At 49.4% G+C, this 15,469-nt stretch overlaps 1 long non-coding RNA gene across 1 annotated transcript; it reads left to right on the top strand.

Annotated features, from left to right (window-relative positions):
- Positions 1-467: 467 nt before the first annotated feature.
- On the top strand, positions 468-12,905 carry LOC146763364 (uncharacterized). Its single transcript, XR_014952357.1, has 2 exons — positions 468-10,200; positions 10,846-12,905. It is a non-coding gene; the product is annotated as an uncharacterized LOC146763364 (long non-coding RNA).
- The last annotated feature ends 2,564 nt before the right edge of the window (positions 12,906-15,469 follow it).

Genomic DNA, 15,469 nt, shown 5'->3' on the forward strand with positions numbered 1-15,469 from the left:
AATTCCATGACTGATGTGTGCCTCTAGGGTACAGCCCAGGAGCAGTTCAGCAGTAGGATCTGGCCTGGGTTACACTCAGCTTTACAGTGAACTCTCGTTTCCACCCCTCTGTACTGATCTTGGCATCTCTTACATTTTCCTGTAATAATCCTGTATATGCCATTGACTTAGACAATAGTAATTGAGCTTCAAACTTAATTACAGTATGAGAACAAGCTGTCACTTGACTGAAGACACTTCTTGATTCTTTATTGAAATAAATAATCTTACCTGACCCTGCAACTTGACATGAAGGGGCTAGACACTGGGGTATCTTTTCTGGCTGTGTTTATATCCTTTCTGTCACGTGCAGCACTTCAATAAAATACCAAGTCCTGGCTCCCAGAGACTCTCGTTTCCCTAAACTTCCATTAGTGGTAGTTTAGAGAAAGAAGAGACCAGAGAGGGATTCTCTCTGATCCCTCACTTCAAGTCCTTCCTCACTCCCACCCAGCTGATCCTGCTGCCAGGCTGCCCTCTTCCCCTGACACCAGGGGATGCTGGGCAGGCAGATCTGCTGTGGCTGCAGGGTCACGCCCTGGGCAAGAAATGTCTCAAATTAAAGGATTGATAGGATGAGGCAGGGGCTTCAGCCATTGCTCTTACAGGGATATTTGGGCCTTCCAAACAGGCATTGTGTCCCCAGGCTTGTCCAGGGAAGCTGAAGTGGATGAAGATGCTCTGAGACTCAGCCTGTAGTTAAGGGAGCCCATTTGCTTCTCCAACATCATTTATTCCAGAGCTGTTTGCCTGGAATTCCTCTGTGGGACCATATCACCTCTAAGAAGGTGATTAATTCCCTCCAGCCTTTACAGTTACCCTCTGTAATGATCAATATCTTGGGCATTTGGTCTTAGAACAACAGTTTTTAGAGAGCAGTTCTTCCCTGCTGTGACTTGATGTCTGCCTCTGTGACTTCACAATCTGAAATAAATACTTTGCCAGCTGTTCCAAGCCCAAAACAAATGCATCTGGACTCACAGAAGTTGAGCTCCAGGTTTAAAACATAAACCTGGTTTTCACCTGCCAGGAGGCTGAGCTACCTGAGGCCACCTCAGACTTCAGAAAAACTTGAACTTCTGCCAAAATTCATAATCAATGCCCTTTTATATTACGCTGGAGTTGTTTCCTACCAGAAACCTTGGTTTTATGAACAGACCCATAAATTTTAAAGCTGATGCTAATTTTATAATCCCAACCTGGTGACTTTCTTTTGGTACCCACTTAGTTAGGGGTGAATCACACACATTTGCTGATGCACTCCCACCATTTCCTCACAGAGGTATCAGCTGTAGGTGTCTCAGAGAGAGAAAACTTTCTCTTGATGATACCTGAGCCTGAAGCACACAATGTTTCAATTCTCCTGCTTATGTTTCAGTGAATTCCACTCTCAAAATGAAAAGGTGGGAGTCCTGGTTCCTGGCTGCCACGTTACAATGTGCAGAAAAGTTATGAGAGTGGGATGCACACGCTGGGAGTGCCTCAGTGACCCTCACCCTGCTCCTGTCCACCAAGGCAAGGGGGTGTGGGAGCAAAGCTATTTCCATCCAGGGTTCTGCCATCTCCTCTTCCTACAAACTCAAACATGACCTCAGATCCCAGCTTTCCTCCTGCTGTCCTCTTTGTTATTCCCTTTTGGGTCTGGGTGAGTGTTCAAAGAACATCCTCTCTTGTCCTTCCGAGCGGCCAAGCATTCTTAAGCTTCATGCAGGCAAAGTTTTCCTGTCACATTCATAAACTGAGGCAAACAGATAAGCCTTATGAAGAAGGACCAGGATGGTTTCTGTCCCATTAAGGGAATTTTTGAGAAACTCGGTACAGTTTTAGAAAAAAAAAAAAAAAAAAGTGTTTGCTCAGATGATGGACGTCTGTTGAATATTAATCTTTTCTGGGTATATCGCTTCTTAAAGAAAGCTTAAATTATTCAGGAGTATTTGCATGCTGAGATATGGCAAACTTACAGGCAGTACAAATCAGACTTTTGCATCTTAATATGAAAGGAAAGCAAGTCCCAAATTTCGCTTCTTAATACTTCATTGGCCATCTCCTGCTAAGTAAAATAATTAAGCTGCTCATTAAGACACAACATATACCATGCTGGAACAATAGCCACATTAATCCTTAGGCACAACATCAGGAAAAATAACTGTGAGATGCCACAAATCCATGGTTCAGGTTATTCTTTTTACCTATTTGCTGTTTTATAGGATGACAGTGACAGGAACGTCACTGGTGACAAACTGCAGGCACGTAACAGCATCTGCCCTGGGAAGGTGACAATCTGTGAGGGTTGGGGTGGCTAGTGGTGACCAGGGCTGCCCTGGGCGGTGTCCCCCACTTTGTCCCCCTCTGTCCAGGACAGTGATGTCACCCCTGGGCTGAGCTGGCCTCTGTCCCCACTGCCACCGTGGCGCTCGCAGGGAAGCGCCAGCCTTATTTATGTAACAGCTGCTGTTTTTAGGTGCTGTCACTCACACATTCACTGGAAAACATGGTACTTGAAGAGCTGCTACACTAGTACAGCATATGCCGGAGGCAAAACTATATATATATTAAAAAAAAAAAAATCCCTTATAAAAAAAGAATTAGAGCAGGATTATCACAGCATGTTGGCCTCCCATCCGCAGCTCAGCTGGTGCAGCGCCTCATCAGGACCACATTTTGGAAATGCTGTGCTGCCTGGGTTTAAAGCCTCTGTGGATGGAATTGATTTTATTTTATTTCTCTGGTCAGGATCACAAGGGACACTCTAAGGTGATCCAATTCCTGCTTTGTTAGCAGCTCTAGGCTGGTGCTGGTGATCTTGTGTGGAGGAAGGAGCTGGGGCTCAGCAGCCAGGCAAAAGCAGCCCCTGTCAGTCTGGGGCTGAGGGCACCCTGCCTTCCTCTGCTGCCCTCCACCTGCCTCATGCTCACAGGTTTCTCCCTGTACCCAGTGCAGGGACAATACTCTCAGATATGCACGCACAGGTTTTAAATGCATGTGATGCACTCTGACTTAAATCCAGCAGTGCCAGTTCTGAATGGAGATATCCACGATTTCCATCAAAACTCCTGTTCATGCAGTCATAAACTGTGATGCAGAAAGCGAGCTGCTGCTGGGAAATGTCCCCTCAGAGCAGGGCAGTGGTGACCTTCGTGCATCTGAAGTCGTTCAGTGATGATGGCTTATCATCAGAGCTTATCCTTCAGATTCCCATTGCTTGTTCTCAAAAGCACTTCTCTGCTATAATTTAAGGTTGTTTTAAAGCAGTTACACCAATTTTCCTCTGTCTCCCAGTTTGTAGAGGTGAACATATATAGGCACCCTGTGCTTCCTGGATGACTAGAAACCTCCCTGCTGGCTCCAGGGGACTTTGGGTTTGGCTCTCCCAGAAACCTGTCCTCCATGTCCTAACCAGCATTTCATGTTCCCTACCATTTCTTTTCCATCACACACACATTTAATACTACACCCATGAGCAGCTGAGTGTGAAAGAAGGGAGAAACCTGAAAAAAAATTAAGGAAGTCAGAATAGAATAGAATAGAATAGAATAGAATAGAATAGAATAGAATAGAATAGAATAGAATACTTCACTTGGAAGGGACCTATGATGATCATCCAGTCCAACAGCCTGAGCACTTTGGGGCTGGCCAAAGGTTGAGGCACGTTGTAAATAGCATTGTCCAAATGCCTCCCAAACACGGCTGGGGCACTGACCAGCCCTTTAGGAAGTCTGCTCCAGTTTCCCCAGCCTCTTGGTAAAGAAATGCTTCCTAATACCCAGTCTAAACCTCTCCTGAACAGCTTTGAGCCTTTACCTTGCATCCTATCCCTGGATATCAGGGAGAAAAATAATCAAGCCCTGTTTCAGGGGAGAAGATGACAGATGGATGCTTGGTGGTTTCCTGTGTACCTGGGTGATGGCCACATCTTCTCTCACTTTGCCAGCTGCAGGTCTCTGTGTACACAGGTGTGGGAGGAGGAGGGAAAGGGTGCTATGGGTGGTATAAAATCTCAAGGGTCTGCATGGACCAGAGGAGCCAGGAGGGAATCCACCTAATGAAACACTTCAGCTTGTGCATGGAGCAACCAAGAAGCCGTCACCTTGGCCCCACACCTCTCCTGCATGCTTCAGGCCCTCCTCGATGCGTCTGGCTAGGCTGGTGTAAATCAGAGCCTCTCCCCCAAAACCTGCAGCAGCTGTGAGTTTGAGGCAGTGTGCCGGCTTGCAGCTCAGCCAGCTGTGTTTGATTTACATCTGGAGCCACTTGGAAGTTCACGTCAGAGGAAGGAAGGGGCAGAAGCGGCGCAGGAGGGACGGCTCGGAAAATGCCCTCTGCTGGAAGGAGCCAAGCCCCACGGAAGGCAAACGGCTGGGAGAGGAGTCAGGCACTGATTTCCTCCCTCTTCCCCTGACGATGTCAGGCTTCCTGCAACTACCGATTATGATGATTACAGTGTTTCTGGTGTGTCTATGTGTTTGTGCACACGTGTGCAGCGGTTTCTCGCTAAACCTCACTCGGTTGGACGGTGCCAGATGGTACAAAAGCTTACCGGAATTTCATTTTCAAATAAACCACAGACTTGGATGAGCTAATGTTGTTCCACATAGAAAGCCACAAAATTCAACAAAGTGATGTTGTTTCAAGACGAGGACATGTCAAGCGAGGGAACGATCCGGTCGGCTCTCAAAGAGCTACACACTCCCCCTCATGATTTTGGAGGCTGTTTATGTACCGGGCATGTGGCACTGCAGCTCAGGTTAAACCTCTCCCCACAGCTTATGCCTGTGGTGCAGAGCCTTGGCAGCAGTGGTGCAGCAGCCACATCTGCTCATAAGCCTTCCTGTTTTGTTTTAACCGCTCCTGGAAGGCTGGTGGCCCCCGAGGATCCCTTTCTCCACAGGACTGCTGGGGGATGCAGGTACATGCCGATAGCCTCACTGTCACTAGGTGACCTCCTGTGGTACTCAGCTTCTCCAAGCCCAGAGCCTTGGGGATGTCCTGGGAACCAACCTGGGACCAGTTGTCCATTTGATATGTAACTTTGTGCTGCCACAGCTTTGCCAGGAGTGGTGGCCATGGGTGGGGCGAGGATGAGCCACTTGGACACCAAGGGATAAAGCAGCAAAAGGACTTCAGCACTGCAGCAGTTCCAACATCCAAAAGCACATCTCCAGAGGTCTTCTTTCCCTCCTGTACCTGCAGGGTGAGAGTCACGAATCTGGCAGCAACAGAGGCTGAGCAGGGCAAGGATTCAAGTCAGCCACAGGAAGAGAGCCCTGCTCAAAGACCCAGCTCTCCCTGCATCACTGCCCCAAGCTCTCTGGCAGAACCCAGGTATGTATTGCTGTGCATTTAGCCCCAGACAGCCCAATGCTGGCGTGACTGGTGCTGTGATTTAATAACAAATTGGCAAAAGCCTTCCCTCCCCAGCGAGAGCCACCTCCAGCCTGTGGCCAGCAAATTAGGTCTTGGCCTGGCTTGAGGATGTGTGGCTGGGGAAAGTGAGCCTGGTGCTGGGGGCCAGCAGCCACAGCACAGCCTCCCACGGGATCCTGGCACAGGGCAAGCCTGCAGAAGGGTTTCAGTGCTGTGACAGTGAGAATTTGCAGCTCCCAGGCTGGAGGACCCAAAAGCACAGCGCTAAGAGACGCCAGGTCTCCAGGAGAGGCAAATGGAGTCACCACCACTGCCCTGAGGAGACTCACCAGTAGTGGTGGCATTTTTCCATGACCCAGCACTGCAGGAAGCACCTACAGCCACATTTGCCAGAGTTAAGATTTAGTTTCCATTTTAAAATGCATTTACTGTTGATGTCCTGCTGTGGAGGGTTGAGCAAGCACCGGCTCAGCCTGATGGATACTGCAGTGTTCTGCCTTGGGCTGAGGGTCTCTCTCTGGCTGCTTTTCATGCCTGTTTTCAGCTGTTGCCATGCTGCCTATTTTTCAGCCTGTTGTTTCCAGGGATGTGGCCTTCCCGCTCCTGAGGAAGCATCCAAACCTCAGCAGAGAGAGCAAAAACATACAGTAAAGGCATTTTTTCCTTTTTAAACACTAAGACCTGCAGGATGGATTTTGTTTCAATTGCATCTTTATAAATAAAATTCTGTTTCACACTCACTTGTTCATTTTCTGTCCTAGTTAGAATCAATATATCTTGTAATTGTCAGAGCATTTATATATCACTGGAAGGTGACTAACAAGGGAAAGTCTTTATATTTTTTCAGACCACTTTCAGTGAGTTAACCAGTAAGAGATGGCAGATTGATGTAGACTAAGTCCTAATTTTTACCCACAAATAAATGCATTCTCAGAAAGAGAAGCAATCAGAGCCTTCCTGGTAGTTCTGACAGCCCCAGCAGGAGAGTCATCCCATGGAGATGTGACCTCTATTCCTGAACCACCCTGACTGATGGACATCTGTGTGGCATCCCTGGCTGCTCTCAGACTCCTGCATGTGCCTCCTCCACCAGCCCTGCTCTCAGCAACTTCCCTCCCCAAGGATGTTCTTCTTCCCTCCTCATCCTCCACCCAGCACAAGGATTTTCATGGCTGAGCTTCTTATTTGACCCCCAATCTATGTTTGGAAAGTTTTCTTCATCAGTCAAAGCGACTTTGGCTGGACCTGCTGCTAAAAGGATGAATGAATACCTTGGGTCAAAATGTGCACTTTACTGGTGAACTCTCCTGTATCTCCTTTTATTTCTTCCACCTTTCTGTTGCAGTGGTGAAAAACAACCTTGTGAGCTCCTTCTTAGGTAGAAGCAGCCAATTTATTCCTTGTTTGTACAGCACCAAGTGCTGTGGAGCCACTATCCACTGTGGCACATTTTTTTTTTTACAGCACATGAGCTGCAGACACCTCAAACATTAACACAATGTTCTGGGGTGACTTTATGATGTTCATATCTCCATTTGTCTGTTTAAGAAATAAGTTTTGCACTTTTACACCCACACAAACCCCTGGATAAATCCTTTTGCTGAAGCTTCTCCAAGCAGCTCCATGGGGTTGCCCAAGGGAGGGAATGAGCCAAGATGCCTGGCTTGCTTTGGAGGCTGAAGAGCAGCAGCACCACACAGCAGCCCTGCCCTGCTCACCTGGAGGGCAGAGCGGTGCTGGGGGCCCGTGTGGCCTCTCCCCAGGATGCTCAGGACAAGCCTTTTTCTCAGCCCTGTCCTGCTGCTGCCAGCCTGCCAGGACCCTGGAGCAGGAGGTCGACCTCCACTTGCTCCGTGCGTGGTTCTCTGCGTGGCCCTGGTGACAGATGGTGGTGACAAACGAGCTCAGGTCACTCGTGTCCCCCCTCATTCTTCGTGGGGAGCACAGCCTTGCACAAGGCCAGTGGTTGCACGATGCTCGGTGGCAAATAAATCATAAGAAATTCATCCATGAGGAATTTCTCCCACTCCCTTCTTCGCAGAGTTACTGGGACCCTGTCCAAGAAAATAACATCGTTTTTGAAAGCAGAGGCAGTAATTTACAGCGGTGTAAATCAGAAACACTGCCCCAAGCCCAGCGGGTTTGCCCCACATGATTCACACTCTTGTTTGCAAATATGAAAACCACGGTCCCCGGCCAAAAGGTTTGTGGCGTGGGGAGGGAAGAGATGCCATGGCTCTCTGGGACCATGCTGGAGGCAGCAGAAGAGCTGGGTTTGTGTTTCCTGGATTTGTGCTCTGCTGTTAACACACATGGAATTGTGCTGCCAGCTTCTCAATGACCCAAAGGACAGCTGGTGGTACCAAGCTGTGACAGCCTGCTTGGGGTCTGGATCCCAGCAGGGGAGTTTGTCAAGTCTGAGAGCTGGGTCCACGATGAGCAAATCAATACCCCTCTTTCCTCTCCTCTCCTCTCCTCTCTCCAAGTGTTTTGGGGCTGATTTTCCCACGAGAGCTTTGCTCCCTGTGGTGCTCAAGGCCATTTGCTCTGTGTGTGGAAGGGAATAATCACCATGGAAATGAGTAGCTATCAGCAGTGAATCTTCTAATCCCACAGGATGAACTTCAGGCTCAGTCCCAGAGAAGGTGGTACTCCCATCATCATCTGGTGGCACTGCTGAGAGCCAGCCTCTCTCCAACCTCTCTGCCACCCGCTGCTTGTGAGGGCATACCAAGGGCATTTTGGATAGAGGCAGTAGGGTATCTTAGAGGAGAAGAGGATGAAGAACAACATTTCTGCATTTTTTCCCCTTTTCTTGTAGATTTTGTTTTCTTTTTTACTTGCCCTAGCTTGCTACAATTATCACAACACATGTGGCCCACTAAATAGGGAAAAAGCCCACCAATTTCAAGCAGAAATGCTGGAAGACTGGGGCCATCCTTCTCCTTGCAGATGACACAACCACATTCAGGCTTTCACTGGAGCAGAAGGTGGGTCTGAGAGGCAGGGAGTGACATTTGGAGGAGGGCTGGATTCCATATGCTGGGGTGTAAGTCTTGGGGTTGTGCTGCCACAGCTTGCTCAGAGGAGCCCGTGGGATGCTGCAGCCAGTGTGCCCAGAAGCCACACATTCCCACTGCTTGCACAATGTCTTGGGGGAGGGTTGCTTGGGCCCCTTGGCCCCCAGGGTGCTGCTTTGCACAAGCTCTGGTACCCTTGTGCTCGAGGGAGGTGTCCCCATTCCCGTGGTGCCCCAGGGATGAGGAATGGCCACTCCCAAGTACCACACACACACAGAAGTTCACTCCGGTCACCCGGAGGCTGATCCCATGATTTAAGGCAGGAGGGGCTGATTCATTGCTCTCAGCACCCAGCACAGTGTGGGTGGCTTGCTTTGTTCCCTAACTCCCCTTTGGGACACTGCCAGCGAGGGCATCCCCGGGAGGACAAGGTGCAGCTGATGGTGACAGGGCTTGCAGGAGGATGACAGCTCCTGAGAAGGTGAGCAGAGGCCCTCCAGCCAGCCAGGATACCCAGGTGCATGGGGATGCAGCCCAGGCATGGTGCAGGGGGAAAACCTCTGCTGGCTGCCTCTACCACCTTCCACAGCCTTTGGCTGTCCCTGATAAAAATAGCCACTGGCCTCTGTGCTGTGCCTGCAGCAGGCAGCTGGGCACTGAGACTTTCTTTTTCGGCTGATTGCATGGCATCTATTTTAGCAAGGAGCTGCTCTCAAGAGGTTTTGCTGATGGAAACACTTGCCCACTGTTGTGCTTGCCCCAGCCAGCCCCTGGGCTCTGCAGGCAGCTGGTGCTCCCACTGTGGCCCTGTCCTGCAGGGCTTCTGCCTCCCCATGAAGCCCATGGCTCTCAGCTGGGCACTGAATTTGTTATGTCTCAAAACTGGGTCTCCTTACATCACTGCAGGGGATCAGCTGGGCCCTCTGCCTTCTTGGTGAGCATTTCAACCCAAACTTGAAAAAGCAGGTTTGGGAAAAGGGACCCACATTCTCCCACTGTGCCATGAAATGAACAGGTTCAAACTAAAGTCCCAGGGAGGGCTCGCGCTATTGTAAATGCAGGCGAACCCAATGGGAAGAAATGGTGATGTCTCACTCAATTCAGAAGGCTGAATTATTCCTTTATTATAACTATGCTAAAATACATTAATATGTTATATAAAAGGAGGATACTAAAACTACATAATATTTTCTCTGACTCTATCTCTCCCACAACTCGTGCCCCTCTCTCCAGAGTCCAGCCCCAGGTGGGTTGGATTGGCCATCAGGCTCAAACAATCCTCACCTGAATCCAATCAAGCAATCACCCCCAGGTAAACAATTCTCCAAACACATTCCACATAGGAAAAACAAGGAGCAGAAATAGAAATTGTTTTCTCTTTCATTTCTCTCTGTGCACCTCTATGAAAAATCCTGAGGGGGGAGAGAAATGTGCTTGCCACATTATGCCTCGCTTCAACTGCCTTGGAGCATTTCAAATGTAGGCCCAAGAACTCCACAAATGGGGCTCCAAGAAGGAGGTGTGTTGTGAATAGACATAACAACACACCCTCTCAGCCCACTTCTTGTCTCTGGAAGCAGCAAAGGTGCTGGGGGATAACTGGTTCTGGCTTGGGGACAGCTTTCTTTCTCCATTGTGCCTTTGAGCTCCATCTTTGGCTCCACTCATTGCTTGCTCCAGGAATGAGTGCTGACCATGGGAATGATGGAGCAGACACTTCAGTGGGGATTCTGTGCTGCACCACACAAGCCGAGCTCCTGATCAGCCCTCAGCACAGGTAGGGAAGGAGATATAGGTGCTAAAGGTCTCTGATGCTTTTGTTTTCAAAGGCAATCAGCAATTCTGGCTGCCTTCATTTTGGGTTCATCTCAGGGCAGCTTCAGCTTATCTGGTTTGCAGGGGCTGTAGCTACCTCCTATTCTGGAAGTCAAGGCCTTTGGAAGCCTTTCAGGTGGGAAGAAAGGGAGTGGGCTGCTCTGCCATTGCTGGAAAATGCAGCCTAGGAATGCAGCGGTCCCCAGAGGCTCCCCAGGCTGCCACTGCTGGCTCAGCAGCATTCCCCAAAACACAGGGCTGCCAAGCCCCACGATGGGACACAGTTCTTGCATTGCAGCTCTCCCTGTGTCCCCTGTGGGATGCATTCAGGGTTGGGATGGGCTGGAATGGGTGGCTGTGGGATGGAGCCTGGTGTAAGGAGGGCAGGGAAGGAGCTGAACAGCTGCTGCCTCCTTTTCCTCCTGCTGTGTGCTGCAGGAAGCACCCTGAGAGGAGTCAGGTTCCTCCTGCTCCCACTCTCTGCAGGCCTGGAGTCTGTTTGGTGGAAAGAGTGAAAGGGGACAGCAGATGAGAGCCTGTGGTACTTCCCATGGGCAGCAATTTTCTCATCCTTCTTTCACAAGCTCTCCCAAACCCTCCCTCACAGGATCTCCAGATAGAGGCTGGAGGACAGCAGCCATCCCTTTCATGGAGCAGCAGCCTCCCTGTGGATGCAGGCCCTGCCTCTCATGTAGCTGCTCTGCTCCCTGGCAGCCTGCCTGGGCACTGCCGCAGCTCAGGGGTGGCCCTGAGTCCCGAGGACCTCAGCAGCAGAGACTCACTGCACCCTCAGCTTTTTGGGATCCCCTTCAACCCCGTGCCACCCACCCACTGCCAGCCGATGCGCCACTTGCCCGAGGCACGCCTGCCATAGCTGGTCTGCGCCCTTTTGCCTGTGAAAGCAGAGCTGTGGGTGATGCTGGAGAGCAGCGAGGAGGAGGGAAGGGGTGCAGGAGTCCAGCTTGCCTCTCGCCCCGTGTCCCTCTGGCTGGGTGAGCTGTTTGCTCGTGCCGCTGCAGCCAGCCCTGGGATGGTGCAAGCCAGCGGCCGCCAATTGACGTCAGAGGAGCGCCGGTGGTTTGTGTGAGCTGAGGGACTGCTTCCACTCGAGGTGGGTTTCCAACACCACACAGAAATGCTTCAATGCCCCCGCTTCCCCTCCCTCTGCTCCAGGAAAACAAGTGCCTTATTTCATTCATTGGCTGGTTTGGTTATGGCATGAATCCTGCCCATATTTTGGCTACTCGGTTGTTTGCTGAGGACCAAGCAGCCCAGATAATACTAGCAAAGAGCAGGGGAGTGAAAAAGAAGGGGGGAAATAGGGCAAAGCCAAATTTAATCTCCCCCGCCTCAGTTTGTGCCGCATGTTCCCAGACAGGACTAAAGACGTATTTTTTTTATTCTCGCATTGCGTGCTATGTTTTTGAGCCTTGTGAAAAAGCGGGATGCTGAGTTCCTGCCATCCTTCTTCTCTTCCCCTTCAAATCACTGCATGTTCTGTGCAATGTGTCTGGGCCAAGGCAGTTTGTTTGAACTTGCTGCATTTTCCCTTGACTGCTCAAGTTTTCCTTCAGCCACTTTATTTTTTATTTTGTGCTGCACTTATTAGCTACAACCCCTCTGTTTTTCACTTGTCTCTGGCTTGATTTGACAGTGACAGTGTCAGTGCATTTTCCCTAAGCCCAGACCAATGTCTTTAACTGCAACATATCTTTCCAAACCTGGAGTGATTCCTACAGGGAGTGCTTGGAGGAGTCACTGGAGATCCATGGACTTTGGATCAGGCCTGTGCTCTCGGATCACTCCATACGTGTTGCTGCCAATCCATGGGGCCGGACCCTTTAAGATTGTCCAAAACAAACACTCTCCGGGTGAGATCAGTGTGCAGCTTTTCATCACGTGAAAAGCTCTGTGATAACAGCTGACTGCATGTTTGCTTTCATATGGCATTGATTCTTATTTCCCTGACTATTTTTAGTCTTCAAGGTTGTCCCTTAATCAACTCGCTTTCTTTAATAGCTGGTGCTGCCCCTACTGTGCTGCAGCAGGGCTAATGATGCTTTGTACTTGGTGTGGGAAATATGAATTAGTTTCTCATCCATTTCAGTGGCACAGGAAATATGAGCTAGTTTTTCATCCATTTCAGTGCCTTGAATCAGATCCTCATACAGTCACTGAAAGAAAAACCCCATCAGACTCCAATCAACATGTTCCTGTTAGTGGGGGAAGCCTTACAGTTAAGATGTGCCATGCTCAGACAAAGACAAACCAAACAAATCTTTATTCCTCTTCTATTCTACCTGCTTCTTCCCTCCAGGGGTGAGGATTTGTGGCCCCAAAGCTGTCTGGGGATGAGTGGAGCAAGCCTGGCATGAGCCCCAGCTGGAGTGAACCTTTCAAATGGAGTCAGCTTCCCTCAGGGATGAGGATGAGCCTTCACACCCCATGATCCTACACACCTGCAAGCCTCTCTTGCTCAGTGCAACATCTGAGCACAGAGCCTTGGTTGTTGTTTGCAGGTCCCAAATTCTCCCTTTCACGTGTAACACGGTAGCATTAAGACCAGGGCTGCTGTTCCCACCACGCAGTAGCCACGTTTGCCACTTGGGCTAATGAAATGCCCATGTTGTCTATTAGCAGGCAATTATCCTGTGGGATTTTCAAGCACTGGATCTCTGTCATTTTTTGATAATTTTCTGTAAGCAACAGCATAATCAGTGGCTGGAGAACTCAGGAGAAGTTTCAGGAGCCAGATTGCAAATTGTGCCTCCTCTGCCTTGGCTAAGCAGGGGCAGCTCACACGGAGCCCACAGATCAGTGCTTTTTGTGGGGTTAGGGGAGGATGTGCCAGGAAAGTCCTGCCTCACTGGAAAATGGAGAAGCAAGAGAAGCACTGAAACCTGTGTGGGATGACTGAGAAAAATTCTATCAGAAATATAGTGGAGATGTAATTCCTATTAATTCAGAAGCAGGGAATTTTGTCAGCTGAGATCCTACCATTTCCTTTTGTACACAAGAAAAAAAAATGCTGAATATATGCAAAAAGTAGCCTTACCAGAATATATATATAGATATATGAGTACATCCTATAAACTGCCCTTTCCCATCCCTCCCCTCTCCCAGTCAGGTTACAAAATTTCCTTCCTTTGGTGACAGCAAAGAAGCCTGTCTGCCTGGGTCTCCACCTGAGGCAGTCTGGAAGAATTGGACAAGCCATAAAAATACACTAATTTTTACATTCCTAATCAAAGAACACTTTGGATCTTGAAAACCTGAAGTGCCTGATTTCTGGGGGTTTATTTTCTGCACGTTTTCACTGTTTCTCAGTGCGTTGGCAGGTCTGGGCAGCAAAACGGGGTGGGAGGATTTTGTATTTCCTCTTGGGTCCCTTCATGTGCGTGCTGCTCTCCTGCCTGGATTCACAAGGTGGAAGGGAAAGTGTAAATGTCTATCTTCTTCCTTTTTCAGTGTGATTGTTCCCTAAACTATCCCACCAAATCCCTGGTGACCAGTAGTGTCAGTATAAATGGGGATCGCTGCAGGGCATGGTTGACTCGGGCACATTATGGATCTGGGGCACCAGCTTCTGCATTCCCCGTGTCAGTTCTGGCAGCTGTGGAACTGGAAGAAAATGTCCCAAAAAAAGATATGAGGGTGGTTTCCACACATCTCTGCATGTGTGCCACTCTGGTTCCAGCAGTGATGCTCTCAGCCAGCCTCACGGAGGACAAATCAGGGAAAGGATTTCTCTCATAGTTTTGGTGAAAGAGAAATCCTACAGTGAAGTGAGGAGAAATCCCTCTTCAGTTAGCTTTGGGATAATTAAAAATAGTTCTCCTTACACAGCTATGAGAGTGAAATGGGGTTAAAACCCTGTCTGGCTCAAATATCTCATTTCCAGGACAATGATGTCTTGAGAAGCCGAGGACTGCCTTAATCCGTGTCACTCTCTATATCTCCTGAAACTTGAGGTCAGCCCAGCACTCATCACTCATAATCCATTTGACTGAAGGAGAGGCAGGTGCTCAAATCACCCTCTGCAGGTTATTCTCTCCTCTCTGACCAGGCTTCTGCTCACATTTGGTGGTGAGTCTCAGATGTCTGTGCCAGGCAGGGATACCTGGGTGCACCTGGGTGAAGTGGGGTGGGGGTCACTGCTGAATTTGGGTGGCCTCAGCTCCATTCTGTCTCTGCAGCCAGTCACTGTAAGCCAGCCTTAGGGCCTGATGCATCTGTACTTCAATGCAAAGATGGCTTTGTGGAGTATTGAGGTAACAAATTAAATAGTTATTGCCCATATCTTCTTAAAAAAAGAAAGGAAAAAGAAATTGCCAGCTCCCCCACAACAAGTTTGAAGTTTAGATGAGGCTTTCAATTATCTGCTAGGACAAAGGCATGGAGACCAGGTACCAAAACCAAAAGAAAAATGTACCCCAGTCTTTGTAGATGCAGTCACTGTTTATGGTATTTGGCTACAGAGGCAATTTAGCAGAGAATATATGCTACTGAGTAGTGATTACTAGAGACAGCCATTTAGCAGAAAGCAAAAATCCCTGGTGAGGAGGAACTGCAGAGACCTGAGATGAGCTACCCCCAAAATTCACCTCCTTGGAGCCCTTCCTACAGGTGCTGCAGTCTGCGTGTGGCCACTCCAAAATGACCCGGTGAAGATGCTGCTGGCTGGGGGTCCAGCACAGGCCAGGGCTTTCCTAAGCCTCAGAACAGCTCGGCCATGCCTTGGGGTGTGTGTTAGAGGCCGAGGAGGAGCAGAGATCCTGCACCAAAGCCGCAGAGCGATGGGTCCCAAGTTCCTGCCGTGCCTTAAGGAGGCCTCGAGCTTCACGCCCGGGACTGAGCTGCTGTTGTTCCTCTGCACCTCCCTCAAATCCCCCTAAGCCAACACCCTTTGCTAAGACCGAAAAACATTTTCCAGACGCAAGCATGTGTACGTGTGTGGGTGGGTGGGGTGCAGGGGACTATGAAAATTTCAAGGCGAGGTATGACATCCTGGCTTTCTAAATATAGAGGACCTGAGCTGCGGCTTCTCTCACACGCTAGCAGCGTGCTTTCTCTTTCGAAAGGGCCCCAGAGCAAATATTGCACCGGCTGGGAGCGTGAAAAAAGGAAAACAAGCAAAAAAAAAAATAATAGAAAAAATTAGAAAAAAATTAGCCCTGCGAGCTGATTGCAGCTCCCGGCGTTCCTGCGCAGAGCTGTGCTTTAGGCACAGC

This window comes from Lonchura striata, chromosome 1A (genome assembly GCF_050655825.1).
Source record: "Lonchura striata isolate lonStrDom1 chromosome 1A, ASM5065582v1, whole genome shotgun sequence".
NCBI lineage: Eukaryota > Metazoa > Chordata > Aves > Passeriformes > Estrildidae > Lonchura > Lonchura striata.